The following is a 15,122-nucleotide window of genomic DNA, read 5'->3' as shown; positions in this document are numbered from 1 at the left end:
GAGCTCGCTTTAAAAACAATCAGAAGTCGTGGTTTGCGGGTTTTTGGGCTTGCGTTTCAGCGTTGTGACTTGTTTATAATTTTCTCCGTACACCGTCTCCCCTTTTACCTGCATACGATCCAATCATTATCATATTTTTTATTATTAAAAACAAAATATCAAATAATACTGAAGAGGGGAAAAAATAATACTGATCTAAATATGTTGTGTTTTTATTTTTAGACAGTATGTGTTTAGCAAAACACATACTGTCTAAAAATAAAAACACAACATATTTAGATCAGTATTATTTTTTCCCCTCTTCAGTATTATTTGATATTTTGTTTTTAATAATAAAAAATATGATAATGATTATGTTCACTGTATTGTTAATATTATTAGTGTTTTATTATTTATTGTTAATATTTAATTTAATGTTAATTTATTATTATTTATTGTTAATATTATTAGTGTATTATTAGTGTAATTATTATTGTTATTATTATGTATTCAATTATTTATTTGGCATGTGGAATGCAGCAAAACTTTTGCTGCATTCAAATGATTGTGCTTCTATTTTGCTGCTATAATATGCTCATCTTATGTATGTTCTAGACAATACAAAAAGCACCACATGCCAAATAAATAATTGAATACATAATAATAACAATAATAATAAATGCTTCCAATGTTATAGTGTTGTTTGTATTTGGTTGCATTCACTGCATGAATATATTTGATTGACAATTTGACCGACAGTGTTTTGGCATATTTAACATTTATCCTCCAAAATAAATCAACTGTTTTGGTTTAAGATTGTGCAAGCCTTCAAATTTTCTCACTGAACATTTCTCCTTCACATTTTTCACCTGTAGGCATGTGACAAGATTTAACATGATATTGCTCAACCTACCTCTGTAAAGTCAGCTAACAACTTATTAAAATGCACCAGAATTCAGCAAATAACATGTATGATAATAAAAAACTTCTGGGGGAGGACCCCCAGACCCCCCACTAATCATTTCCTTCAAACCAATGTACAACAACCTGTACAATCTGTTACATTGGCCAACCAATCTACATTCAAACTGCCATAATGTGTAGGGGGGCACTACAAGACACACATAGGCCTACAACACACAGATAAGGTGTATATCTCTGTGCAATATGATATGGTTATCAAATTAGAGGGTTATTTTCCAAAAAGTATATTGGGGCAGGGCGGCGGGGGCAGGGGCGGGTACGAGGCAGAGCCCCCCCCCACATAACCAATCCCAATTGAACCCCTGGTTACAACAGTTACCATAGTTACCATTGCTAATAAGAGGCGCTCGGTGCTGTTTCTATACAGTGTAGACCGGAAGTGTGTGTGGCGCTTTAGGAGAAGGCTTCTGTTTTAAAGAGGTGTAAAGTCACTTTGTTTGAATAAGGTGTGAAAGTGTGCAAACGGTGGCTACTTTGAAGAATCTAAATGATGTAACCACATAATTCAATATCTGGTCCAAATACAGAATACTGAAAAACCTATGAGAAGAGTAGGGGTGTGCAAACTTTTCACTGGTATTGTCTATTACACAATTTTTTTTTAAATTGCTGTGAGAGAGTGCTTAATAATTTGATGTCACTTATTACACAACCACTTCCTGTCACTAAGTCTCCATGACGTCATGAGGTGATAGATCAACATGAGGAAAATTTGAAATGCACACAATATGAACAACATAAGCCCTATTCGCACGGGATAAGTATTACCTGTGGACCTCTGGTAATTCGGAATAATTGCAGAGAGTGTCTGAGTCAGGCCCGGCGCCGTGGGGGGGCGAAGGGGGGCGTCGCCCCCTCAATGGAGACTCAGATCACTTAATTGTCTCATCTCATCTCATTATCTCTAGCCGCTTTATCCTTCTACAGGGTCGCAGGCAAGCTGGAGCCTATCCCAGCTGACTACGGGCGAAAGGCGGGGTACACCCTGGACAAGTCGCCAGGTCATCACAGGGCTGACACATAGACACAGACAACCATTCACACTCACATTCACACCTACAGTCAATTTAGAGTCACCAGTTAACCTAACCTGCATGTCTTTGGACTGTGGGGGAAACCGGAGCACCCGGAGGAAACCCACGCGGACACGGGGAGAACATGCAAGCTCCACACAGAAGGGCCCTCGCCGGCCCCGGGGCTCGAACCCAGGACCTTCTTGCTGTGAGGCGACAGCGCTAACCACTACACCACCGTGCCGCCCACTTAATTGTTTTCTTATGAAAATATAATGTATTATAGACGGAGGGGTCGTGCGGGCGGGGGTTTTACATGTACACTTACAAGTGCACTGTCTCTGCAATATCCTGTAATATGCAGTCAGTTTACGGGAGTAGTCTTTCCCCCTCCGAATTAAACGAATTCAATCACAATATTGTGAATCCATTTTCTTTCTTTGTAGGCTAAGTTTATCTCCGTTTATGTTGGTGTATGTGTTCATATATGGTCCGCTTTGTGCGCAAATAGCGTAAGAATATGTGTCGTTGACGTCACCCCCCATGCAGCGGGGGTGAAAATTCATCACTTCAGAGTGTTTAGTCCCCTACACGCCTAAACTGGGATCGCGGATTAAGTGGTTAGCGTTGACTCGGTGCGAGTCAGGAAGGCTATTACTGGTGCAGTCGCGGGGTCTGTTGATTTTTTTAAATTATGATTTTGGCCGCCGAGCCTAGTACCTTAGACTTGCATTGACGTTTTGTTTTCATGCCGCGGAGCTATTTGTATGTATTTTAAATGTAAAGGACTTGCCTGTAGGTTTGTGTGTGTTGTTTTATGTTTGGCATCTTTCCGGTTGTAACGAGTGTCTGTGAGAAAATTGGAGGGGAGGGGTAACAGGTGGGCACGGGTGTTGATAAAGCGCAACTGCCCTGGTAATATGTCACATGATTTTCCCGGACTAAAGCAACCTTCGGGGCTGTGGTGGTTTTGTGGTTGGCGCAGTTAACTGTTTGAAACACGTTGTCAGACCGCCATCACTACTACACACTATATGAAAAATATTTGCCCCCTTGCGATTTCTAATTGCCCCCTTAGTAAACTGTTCCTGGCGCCGGGCCTGGTCTGAGTTCTTAGTCCCGTGCGAATGCGCCATGTCCGTAATTTGCCAAGTAATAATTCCGCCGCGAATTACCTACTGTGTTTCGGCAAAGCACAGACGTCCAGTGGTAATACAAGTCCCGTGTGAATGCGCATGTCTGTGTTTGTAATTATTAAACGCGCATCTCTTGTACTTTTCTGGAGTGAATAATGGAGGATACGGGCGAAATTTTGATAAACAGCATTTCAGGGGCAAGTGGTAGTAGGCCTATCCCGTATTTGAACCAGATAAGCATTTTGAACTCCTGTCTACTAGTGTTGTGACGTTCGCGAACGAACCGATTCTTTTGAACGGCTCCTAGGCATGAACGATGAGAACCGAGTCTCGAGCTGGGGGAGCCGTTCTTTCTGTCGTTCTTTTTCTGTACTGTGTTTCAGATGAAAAAGCTTTTGCCCAAGGACAAGAAGTAGGCTAAACAGCATTTGCCTTTTATTTATTCAAGTTTTATCTGTTTGCCTAATAGTTCAAATTGTTTTGTATATAGTTTATAATGTTGTTGTGTGACAGTAATGATAATATTGTGGGAAAACTACTTTGCACGGACGTTCATTTAATTTATTCTATCGTCATTTTGTTTGTTCTATTTTTGTGTATTTTATTTATTTATCTGTTTGTCTAGTTGTATCTATTTTTCTAATAATATATTTTTTGCATTAATAGTTTTTTTCCTATTAAAATAATCTTATGTTCTTGTTATAACTTTATCTATTTGTTTAGTTGTATCTATTTTTGTTACAATTTCAATATTTTTAATATAGAAAGTTTGTTTTTTTCTATTAAAATGTTCTTGTGTGATAACTAGTTCTTGTGTTATATTTATTGTAGTTGTATCTATTTTGTATCTCAGACTTAAATATTTTTGTAAAACAAGTGTTTTTCTATAAAATATTCTTGCGTTCTTGATAACTATGTTCTTGAGTGGGTTCTTTTTTTTTTTTACAGAAAAGCCATTCTGCATGGACATTCATTGAAGTCCTCATTGTTTTTTAATGGTTATTTATGAGCGTTTAGGGGTTACAATAATGTAAGTCTAGGTTGCTTTATATAAAAGGTATGTCCAGAAATATTGATGTCACTGTCTAAGCAGAGGGATCTGGCTTCTTTAGACGCTGTCTTCTTAAAACTGAATAAATATTTAAAAAGAGCCAAATGAGCCAGTCTTTTGAACGGCTCTTTTCAAAGAACGGATCACAAAGATGCGGATTCCATCAAAGAGCCATAAATCCCATCTCTACTGTCTACAAGACGAAACAGGATGCTGTGAACTTACGACACATCCGGTCACAATGTCTGTAAATTCAGTGAATTACAGACTTTTGCTTATCCCGTCCGAATGCGCCACACAATAACACAGAGGGGGTAATTGTGAATTACCAGAGGTCCATAGGTAATACTTATCCCGTGCGAATCGTACTTTAGACGACTACGTTCAGACTGCACCCTGAAACGACCCATATCCGATTTTTTTGCCCATATGCGACCTGTATCCGATTTGTTATTGACAATCTGAACGACACAGATCCGATTTTTTTCACATGCGACCCAGGCAACTTGGATATGTGGTCCTAAATCCGATGCATATCCGTTATTTTCACATGCGACTGCAGTCTGACCGGACAGGTCGCATTCATGCGACCTACACGTCATCAACAAGAGACAAACGTCACTATTCTGCGTTGGCTAATCCCGCCTCTTTGGTGGAAAACAACATTTGTACAGTTTTCAGAATTTAAATAGACTTTTATAGAATTGATCAAGCTAATGGTGGATTTGGTAGGGACCTGGATGTTGATCTATTAGCCTGATTAAATAAAACAGTTTCTATAACTGATTTATAACTTAAACCATCCTGTATTACAAGATTATAAGATTGTTCTGGAAATTTCCAGTAATTTGACACCTTCGGTCTCAATAGTCTGCTGCCCACATTAATCAGATTATTGTGAGAGTTCCGCCGCCGCCACAAAAACCACATCGCCAGGTCTCGCCTCATCTCCATGCTTTACTTGCAAACTTGAAGAGTGCGCTTTTTTTTGTTTACGTATTACGTAGATGTGCTTACGTGTAAATTTGCGCATGCGGGACACTTTTGGGTCGTTTTCCGTTCATATTGGAGATCGTATACAAGTCTCATATAATTGGTAATGTGAACGGCCTAACAAAAAAATCGGATTTCACAACAAATCGGATATGGGTCGTTTCAGGTTGCAGTCTGAACGTAGTGTTAGTCCCTTTCTCCTGATTATAAGTTCAAATTAAGGTCCCAGTCAAGCACGTGTTTGTCTCCTTTCTCTTTCAGGACTCATGCTGTCCCCAGCTTTCTTTTTTGTCATTTAAATTTTTATTCTTGTTTACATATGAACTTACACAAAACACATTTGTGGCAGCGGGGGCGTGGCCAAGCAGGAGTCTGCATACCTGCCAACCTTGAAAAAATTTTATGAGTACAATTTTACAATTTCATGAGTAACCCCCCCCCCCCCCCCCCCCCGCGTCAACCTCACCCCAACCCGGCGCGCATGCGCCCCCACAGACCACAACCAGCAGACCAAAAACACACTTTCAATCCAGTTTTATTGATTGACCTTGAGAACATAGTCCAGTTTTGTAAAACATTCCTATTGATAGACTTTGGGAAACTGTTATTGATGGCTCTTGGGAACTTCCTTCCGTTTTGAAAAGCACAACAAACATTAAATACATGTGCAAATGAAATGAAATTAAACCAGAGCCACTCTTTCAACATAAATAACAACACATTAAATTAATACAGTATGTAAAAAAGGCACTTTCAACACAAAACATGGTATGCACAAATTTCCCATGCAATAGGTTTAGACTTTTGCACTTTTTAACATGTTGGAAGTATATTGCATTATACAGTACACTGCAGTATTTTGTAGTATGCCTTTTTCATGTCCAAACTATTGCATTTGCATTCGAAATATTGCATTTACTGCAGTAATACTGTATAAAAAAGCATTTGATACTGCAGTACCACGCAGGTTTTTTCATAAGAGGGATGACCAATTTTCGACTTCACATCATCTGCAAACATTCTAGGCTACCACTGACAGAAGTTACCGACTGCCCTTAAGATATACAACACGCTACGTTTTGTTGAGCACATCAATAAAGTGGTACTTATCATAGTGATTCAATGAGAGCGCGAGAGGAATTGTAATCAGGTTTCGTTGGTTACCGCATCGATTATGCAACCTCGAGTGACGGCTTCGAAGTTAAATGAAGAACTAGCCTGTACTGTTGGTGTTGTAAATGCACAAAATAATGGCTAGGAAGCTCTTGAGTACACGTGAAACACAACAGTTTCTGTTACAAATATAAAAACGACGTCTCTAACCGATGTTTCAATTCCCGACTCGCTCTAGCCACCTGGCTGCACCGCTGCACTCAAGTCAGAGACGCGAAGGAGGAAGGGGAGGGGGTGAAGAGGGCAGAGCCACATGCTCTGGAAGAGGGGCGGGGGGATTGGGCAAAGCGTTCCATTCTGGCTTTGAGTTTTTTCACAGATCAGCGGTATCAACTTCAGCGAGAACTTGACTGAAATGCGAGTTCGGACGATATGCGTACTTTTTAATGTGAAAACGTACAGTTGTACAATGAGGTAAATATTCGTAGCAGCTACGCAAGATGCGTACAGGTTGGCAGGTATGAGTCTGTGAATGGAGGGCAGGGCCAGGGAAGGTAAGTGGCTAAGGCTACATCCACACGACAACGGCAACAAGATGTTATTTAAAAATATATCGCGTCCAAATGGGCAACGATCAGTAAAATATCAGGTCCATATGGCAACGCAACGCTTGCTGAAAACGATGCAATACACATGCCACACCTCTAGGGGCGCTGTAAGACGGTCCCTTCAGAGACACCAGAACAATAGAAGAAGTAAGGACGCATGCGCATAAACTATTATGCGCGAGACTTCATATTAGCCACAAAGTCAGGAAAATCTGTTCGTAAAATTACATTATAATGACCAAATACAATGAAAGTATTTTTCCAGTCTCACCTGTGAAAGGTAATCCCATGTGATCTCGTTTGGACGGCAAACCTGTTGGTACAGTTAAACGCAGCTCATCTTTATTCTCCGCTTTGACCTATCCAATATGGCGGCGAGGATGACGTATGATTCTACGCGGAAGGCGGCGTCTTTAATGGTCCGGAATAAATTGAATGCTACACGTTGATGGATTAATTTGTTGTTTCTCACCTGTGAAAGGTAATCCCATGTGATCTCATTTGGACGGTAAACCTGTTGGTACAGTTAAACGCAGCACATGAATCTTTATTCTCCGCTTTGACCTATCCAATATGGCGGCAAGGATGACGTATGATTCTACGCGGAAGGCGGCATCTTTAATGGTCCGGAATAAACTGAATGCTACACGTTGATGGATTAATTTGCTCCTCTACGCCCTTTTTGAGGAATGTATTGTCGGACTTAAACCAACATCTGAAGAGGTGAGATCGCTCCTTTTTTTCCCTATTTTTGCTGGCGGGATTGACTCTGCCCTAAGGGCAGAGTCTCTCTCTCTCTCTCTCTCTCTCTCTCTCTCACTTTGCACCATTACACAATAAATATTCACAGTGAAAATATTTTGTAAGCGGGTTTCATGAACCAGGTTATAGGATTTGTTGACAACTCGCATCGAGTTCGTTACACTTCTACCCGGCGTGAAGCACATGTGGTTGTGACGTCATCGTAAACAAATCCGTTCTACTCATCCAGATGACTTCACAATGGCAACGTTGCCAGATCTTTCCACTCTGGAACCCGTTCTCAAAAAGATTGCGTTTTGGGCACCCAAAACGCCGGTGCCGTGTGGACGCCAGGCCTAAATGATAAGCAATTGTATCGGAGTCACCTGAATCCGTTGCCGTGTGGACAGGGCCTAAGTCATTCCACCTGTTGTCAATTAATGTGTGTGTCACTGTTTGTTACAGGGACGGAGCATAAAAGGAGAAAGAGAGAGAGCAGAGAAAGGGAGCTGGTCTGGATTTTGAAGCTGGTGTTGGGAACGCATGCGCGGTGGAGAGGTTCTTGCTTCAACAGTGTTTGAATGGAACTTCTTCCCATTTAAATCTTCGAGATTTCGGCTGAGTGGAGTTTTGGGGGGCTGGAGGTGTGATCCGGGATTTGCAGGAAGTGAGTGAGATGGAGGGGATTGAGGAGGCAGATGAAGGTGGTGATCTAGCGTCAAGCGTCTACAATGAGAGAAATACATACTCAGGAGAATGGCAGAGGGTCAATCGAGGAAGTAAGAAAAGGAAAGAACTAGAACCCGATGAAGAGAGGAGGGAGGAAGGTAAAAGAAATGAAATAAAAGTTATCCTTAGATTCCAATCCCCGTGTACTTTAAATCCTTTAAAAGTTAGTGAGGCAGTATACAAGTTAGTAGGTGAAGTACAAACAGTCAAAACTTTAAGAGATGGCAATTTGATGATTGTGTGTAGGGATAGAGACCAGCAGCAGGGGTTAATGAAGTGTGAAACACTATTGGGGAAAGCTATAAAGCCGCAAGTGTGGGCAGGGCCGCGTTAACCCTTGCCGAGGCCCTGGGCGGGCAGACACCCCCCTGAGGCCCCGCCTGTTGTCAACTGCGCTCAGCAAATTCACCCCCTCAGACGTGCCTGTCTAACTAGACACAGAAACTTAAATAATGACAGTGGCACAATTAGAAATACTATTGAACGATAAAACTTTATATCCATCCACACCTATTTAATCGAGAAAAAGCAATGGTGAAATAGGCAATTGCATGGTGAAAAAATCCATCAGACATCACGGTTAACAAGTCTGGTTAACTAAAGTTTAGCCTCAAGAAGCCTTTGAATGAGTGAGTCAATGAACAACATGTCAAGAACATAACCTAGGCCTACAACAGTTTCTTTTGTATTCAGAACAAGAAAATTTATTTGGTACACTACCGTTCAAAAGTTTGGGGTCACCCAGACAATTTTGTGTTTTCCATGAAAAGTCACACTTTTATTTACCACCATAAGTTGTAAAATGAATAGAAAATATAGTCAAGACATTTTTCTGGCCATTTTGAGCATTTAATCGACCCCACAAATGTGATGCTCCAGAAACTCAATCTGCTCAAAGGAAGGTCAGTTTTATAGCTTCTCTAAAGAGCTCAACTGTTTTCAGCTGTGCTAACATGATTGTACAAGGGTTTTCTAATCATCCATTAGCCTTCTGAGGCAATGAGCAAACACATTGTACCATTAGAACACTGGAGCAGGGGCGTATCAAGCTTTCCAAAAGTGGGGGTGTTCTGGAATGGGGAAGCCATATCATTAGAAATCGGTTTATGGCTATATACACGCCCGGCGTGTACACTGTGATGTACTGTCAATGACCGATATGGAACTTTTTCATACCCATGGTCCATGGATGCAAATGAAAGGGAGGACAGCAGAAAGCCTATAAATCCAGTTGACTCCAGCCAAGTTCTGCATTTCATGCAGAGATCTATCATGTTGGGTTTTTGGTGTTGTTACTGCCAGGGCTATGTAATTATTCAGTAAGTGAAGGCAAAAAGTATTGAGTGATAATTCTAGGTAACAGGATACTGTTCTATAACAGAGATGTCAGTATTGCTGCCTACACTGGTATACACTGATATAAACAAAACCAAAAGCTTCACATAGCCCAAGAAGTCATACACAGTGTATAGATCATACACCATCATGCATAACAGTTTGGACTGGGATCGCTTTGTGTGAGCAGGAGGCATGGCTAATCAGTTCATGTTGGAGAAGCGCAGCATCCTGGAAGGACCTCTTTAGTATAGCATTCAAATAAGATGGGGCAATTCCTGCTTTTATTATTCAAACTCGTGTACAAAACTTGTTCAAACTCGTGTACAAAACTTGTTTGCATCATGCATTACATCAGGTTTAATGCATAAAATTTGAAAATGATGCAATAGACTACACATACAACAAACACTTAATGGCCAAATAACATTACTGTACAACAATTATTGAACATTCATTCGATTTGAAATGCCTTTAAATCTCAATTGAAAAACTCTTCTAAAAAGTGATAAGCAGTTATAATGCATGAAAAGTAGACTTGGTACAAACACACACACTCGTAATAAAAAACTTGCCTCAACTGACTTTACAACTAGTAACTACTATTAACACAATCTTTTAGGGCATGGCACCTGGGACAACTGTTTGAACGACGGCATCGCAAGCGCTTTGAGAAGGGTCTGTCTGCAGAGCCGCAGAGCCAGGCACAGTAAGCACCGCATGCGACGTCAAACCTGGAACGGTGAATCAGGAGCGGTAAAACTGGTGTTGGCTCTGCAGCTCTGCAGACAGATACTGCATTATTGAGCGCTTTTGGCACGCTATGCAAACTGGCTATTATATTCACGCAACTGCTGATTGGTCGGGTGAGAAAAACTGTTTTGAGTCCGTTGCGTGGCTGTTTTTTGTCTAACGTTATGGCAATAGTTTACTTCCTTGTAACATATTTTATAGTAGCTGTATAATTTTCATAATGATGTCATTTTAATCTGACAAAAGTGCGGGGGATGAAATTGTGTTTCAACAAAAGTGGGGGGGATGAAACGTACGCATCCCCCGTGGGTGATACGCCCCTGCACTGGAGTGATAGTTGCTGGAAATGGGCCTCTATACACCTATGTAGATATTGCACCAAAAACCAGACATTTGCAGCTAGAATAGTCATTTACCACATTAGCAATGTATAGAGTGGATTTCTGATTAGTTTAAAGTGACCTTCATTGAAAAGAACAGTGCTTTTCTTTCAAAAATAAGGACATTTCAAAGTGACCCCAAACTTTTGAACGGTAGTGTATATAACCGTTTTCATTTTGGAATCCAGGCGACTTTTAACTTGTGAAAACAAAGAGCGATAACAAAGAAAGAAAAATATCTTGCTTCTCAGAAATAAATCTCAAAATGTTAGGCTATGTGAAACATGTCATCCTTTCACACACGTAATGTCCCAAACAGCAGTGGCACACAGCTTTGCGCATTCAGTTTGACAGCCATGGGTCAACTTACAAGGGCACTTTCCTACTTTTCTGGAAAGCGAAGTCATTAATTAAATCATTGAACTCAAGCTGGCGTAGCGTGTGAAGACATGGTGGACAGTGATCATATTGACAATGACGGGTGATTTATGCGACGGGACAAGGTGGGCTTCCTTACGGGTGGCGAAATGCATCAAAAATGTTATCAATATGATCAAAACTTCTGAAAATATCGTTTCATATTTTCCGATCTCGCTACCGCCGAGGCCCCAGGCAGCTGCCCATGAAGCCCATTAGGATAACGCGTCCTTGAGTGTGGGAGGAAAAGGGAAAGTGTATGGGTGTGATATCTGGAGTATCTACTGAGTTGACAGAGGAACAGATCCGAGTTAACATGAAAGGGGTTAAAGTAACCAAGGTGAAACATTTGCCTATTACTGTACAAGAGATGGAGTTACAAGCAGGGGTGTAGTGGGCGTGGTACGCGGGGGTACGCCGTCCACCCACTTCTCCCGAGGTGACAATTCCCCTGCTGGAAATTGTGAGAGGATGCAGTGCGCGAAGCAATTCGGTCACGCATGTTTGCTGGCCGTGAATGTGTGACCTGCTATGACGCTACAATGATTATGTGTGTGCTTGAGACAGCAGCCCCTCCCCTCTCTGCTCCCTCACTGGCCCCAGTCGGCATGGCAACGGGCCTGAGCAGGAGCGCTGAGTCACACAAGATCTTGTCAGTTTTCTGCTGTTTTTTGCTCGGGAGCAGGCCTCGAACAACGACGAATAACTCGAAAACGAAAGCAGCTATTCACAAAATTCTTTCACAGTGAGTGCTACAAGGGTCTCCTGAATACACTGATGTAATTTTTTTGTCTGTAGTGTTAAAAATGAGGACACTAGAGCGAGTTAAAAATGAGTGACTTTTCTGTCACGTTTATAATGGGTGTCAATGAGGCCTCTCGGCTACACTCTCCTCAGTTTGAGGCTTCTCATTCAAAAACTGTAAATCCTATCGGTTAGGTAGACACATTGTGTGAATCAGGACAAGTGTGACTACTACTTTTGAGAAAATCATGTCTGTAGAGTGAAATTTGTGGCTGAAAACACAGTTTAAGCGAGAAAGTTTGAGCTATTTTTTCAAGCTCTCTACACTCTAACTAAACGAGCTCCACTGGTGTGTAACGTAATAGACACCCATTATAAAGCCGGATTTTCTCCCAGAACCCACATGGCGTTTGAGCCGGGACTGATCCGAAAGTGTAGAACCTAGCAGAAAAGTTGAATGCCAGATCCACAGAGGAGAAGTTTTCCTACGTTTTAGAGTTTGAATCACGTCTCTAGGTGAAAGCATGCCAGAGCAGCGGATGTTTGAAAAAGTGCTTTTTTTTCAATTAATTCCATAGAAATTAATGGGGTGGAGCCGGCCCCCGCCTCCGCGGTGGGGGAATGGGGCGAGGGAGAGGAACAGAAGGAGAGAGAGAGAGGGGAGGGGAGAAGGGGAGACGTCACGAATCACGTACCCCCACTTTAAAAATCTCCACTACATCACTGGTTACAAGTCCTAGTTTGTCAGTTATGATAGCTCTGGACGAAGAGCGATTACCGGAAAGAGTTAAGATTTGTTAAAGTGCATAGCTCTAAAAACTTAACAAATGAAGAGTTATTATGGAGAACAAAAATGATTGAAGATAATGGAAACTTACTAGGAAAGAAAGATATAAGTGAGGGCGCACTTGATAAGAATTTTACGTCATTTGAACTGAAAAGAGCATTAGTGGGTGTTAAAAATACGTCTCCAGGTAAAAATAGAATCTGTTACAAAATGATTGAACAATTATCTGATGTGGCTAAAAGTGTGATTTTAAAGTTATATAATAAAATTTGGGAGCAAGGTAAGCTGCCCTCTAGCTGGAAACATTCAGTAGTGGTACCTACAGTATAGCTAAACCAGGTAAGGATAAAGCAGAGGTCAAAAGCTATAGGCCTATAGCACTAACATCTAATCTTTGTAAGTTAATGGAAAGGATGATAACTAAGAGGTTAGTATATGAGATTGAAAAAAGAAGTCTTTTCTCTCCACATCAAAGTGGGTTTAGAAATGGCCGTACTACTATGGATCCAATAATCTACCTAGAAAATGAAATTAGGAAAGCTCAAGCAAATAAGGAGTCAGTCTTGGCAACATTCTTTGATATTGAAAAAGCATATGATATGCTCTGGAAAGAGGGTCTTTTACTTAAATTGAATAAAATGGGAATAGAAGGCAAAATGTTCAATTGGATTAGAGATTTTTTAAGGAATAGAACCATAGAGGTAAGAGTTGGAGCGAGCCATTCAAATATCTACGCTATAGAAAATGGTACCCCACAGGGTAGCGTCTGCAGCCCAATTCTATTTAATATAATGATTAATGATGTTTTTAACAATATTGATTCCAGAATCAGTAGAGCACTTTATGCAGATGATGGAGCACTGTGGGTGAGAGGCCAAAATTCTGATAGTCTAAGGAACAGAATGCAAATAGCTATAAATGAGGTTGAAAGATGGTCACATGAGTGGGGGTTTCATTTATCTGTTGAAAAGACACAAGTTATATGTTTCTCAAAAAAAAGGGTTAACCCTACAGTGGACCTCAGGTTGTATGGGCAGCCACTCAAGCAAATGGATAATTTAAGATACCTTGGTGTATGGTTCGATATCAAACTTTCTTTTAAAAATCATATTCAAAAGGTTATAGACAAATGTAAAAAGGGAATTAATATTCTGAAATGCTTAGCAGGGAATGACTGGGGGGCATCAAACACATCCTTGAAAAGAATTTATTGTGCCCTAATCCGACCAGTATTGGATTATGGATGTATAGCATATAATTCAGCAGCCAAGACTTCCTTGTTAGAGCTAAACAAGATACAAGCCAAAGCCCTCCATATATGCTGTGGTGCCTTCAGGACCTCTCCAGTCCCAGCACTTCAGGTGGAAGTAGGGGAGATGCCACTGGACCTCAGGTGACTGAAATTATCAGTATCATATTGGCTAAACCTACAGGGTCATGAAGATAATCACCCAACCAAACAGGTACTAAGGGAATGCTGGGAGTATGGTCGACCCGTATGCAGTTTTGGGTGGGATGGTAATCAGCAGGCAGATCAATTGGGGGTCAGTGACATTCCGCTTTGCAAAACAATTACGAGGTCAATCATTCCCCCTTGGTTATTTTATTTCCCTATTGTAAATTTGAAAACTAAGGAGATTGCAAAATCCAGAGGTTTTTACCAGAATGTACAGCAGTATTTAGAAGTAATGTATGATGACATGACACAGATATATACAGATGCTTCTAAAGACGAAACTGGTAAGACAGGAGCAGCAGTATTCATCCCCAGCTACAATATAAGTATTGGGAAAGGGACGTCAGATCACTTGTCAATTTTTTCAGCAGAAATGATGGCTATTATACTGGCCCTGCAGTGGGTGGAGGAGGTGAAGCTTAGTAAAGCAGTTATTTGCTCAGATTCTATCTCTTCCTTAAATAGTATCCAGAGTGGAAAATATACATGCCGACAAGATCTCTTAGATGAAATTAACCATCTCGTATTTAAGATAAATCAACATAAAACTTTTATTCAGTTTACATGGGTTCCAACTCATAAGGGGGTTGAGGGTAATGAGAAAGTGGATAAAATGGCCAAAGAGGCTATCAAGGCAAATGAGGTTGAGTTAGAAGTCCCATTAAGCAAGCCTCCACGGGGTTTTCTCCCTTCGAATTATTATATGGGCGTAAGCCGCGTGGCATTCTGGACGTGCTACGGGAAAATTGGGAGGAGGGACCTTCACCGAGTAAAAATGAAATCCAGTACGTTCTTGACCTGCACGCAAAACTCTACACCCTCACGCACCTAACCCAGGAGAATTTATGGCAGGCACAAGAACATCAAAGCCGGTGGTATGACAGGGGCACGCGCCTTAGAGAG

This window comes from Neoarius graeffei, chromosome 3 (genome assembly GCF_027579695.1).
Source record: "Neoarius graeffei isolate fNeoGra1 chromosome 3, fNeoGra1.pri, whole genome shotgun sequence".
NCBI classification, from domain to species: Eukaryota; Metazoa; Chordata; class Actinopteri; order Siluriformes; family Ariidae; genus Neoarius; species Neoarius graeffei.
This window is presented reverse-complemented; position numbering follows the sequence as displayed.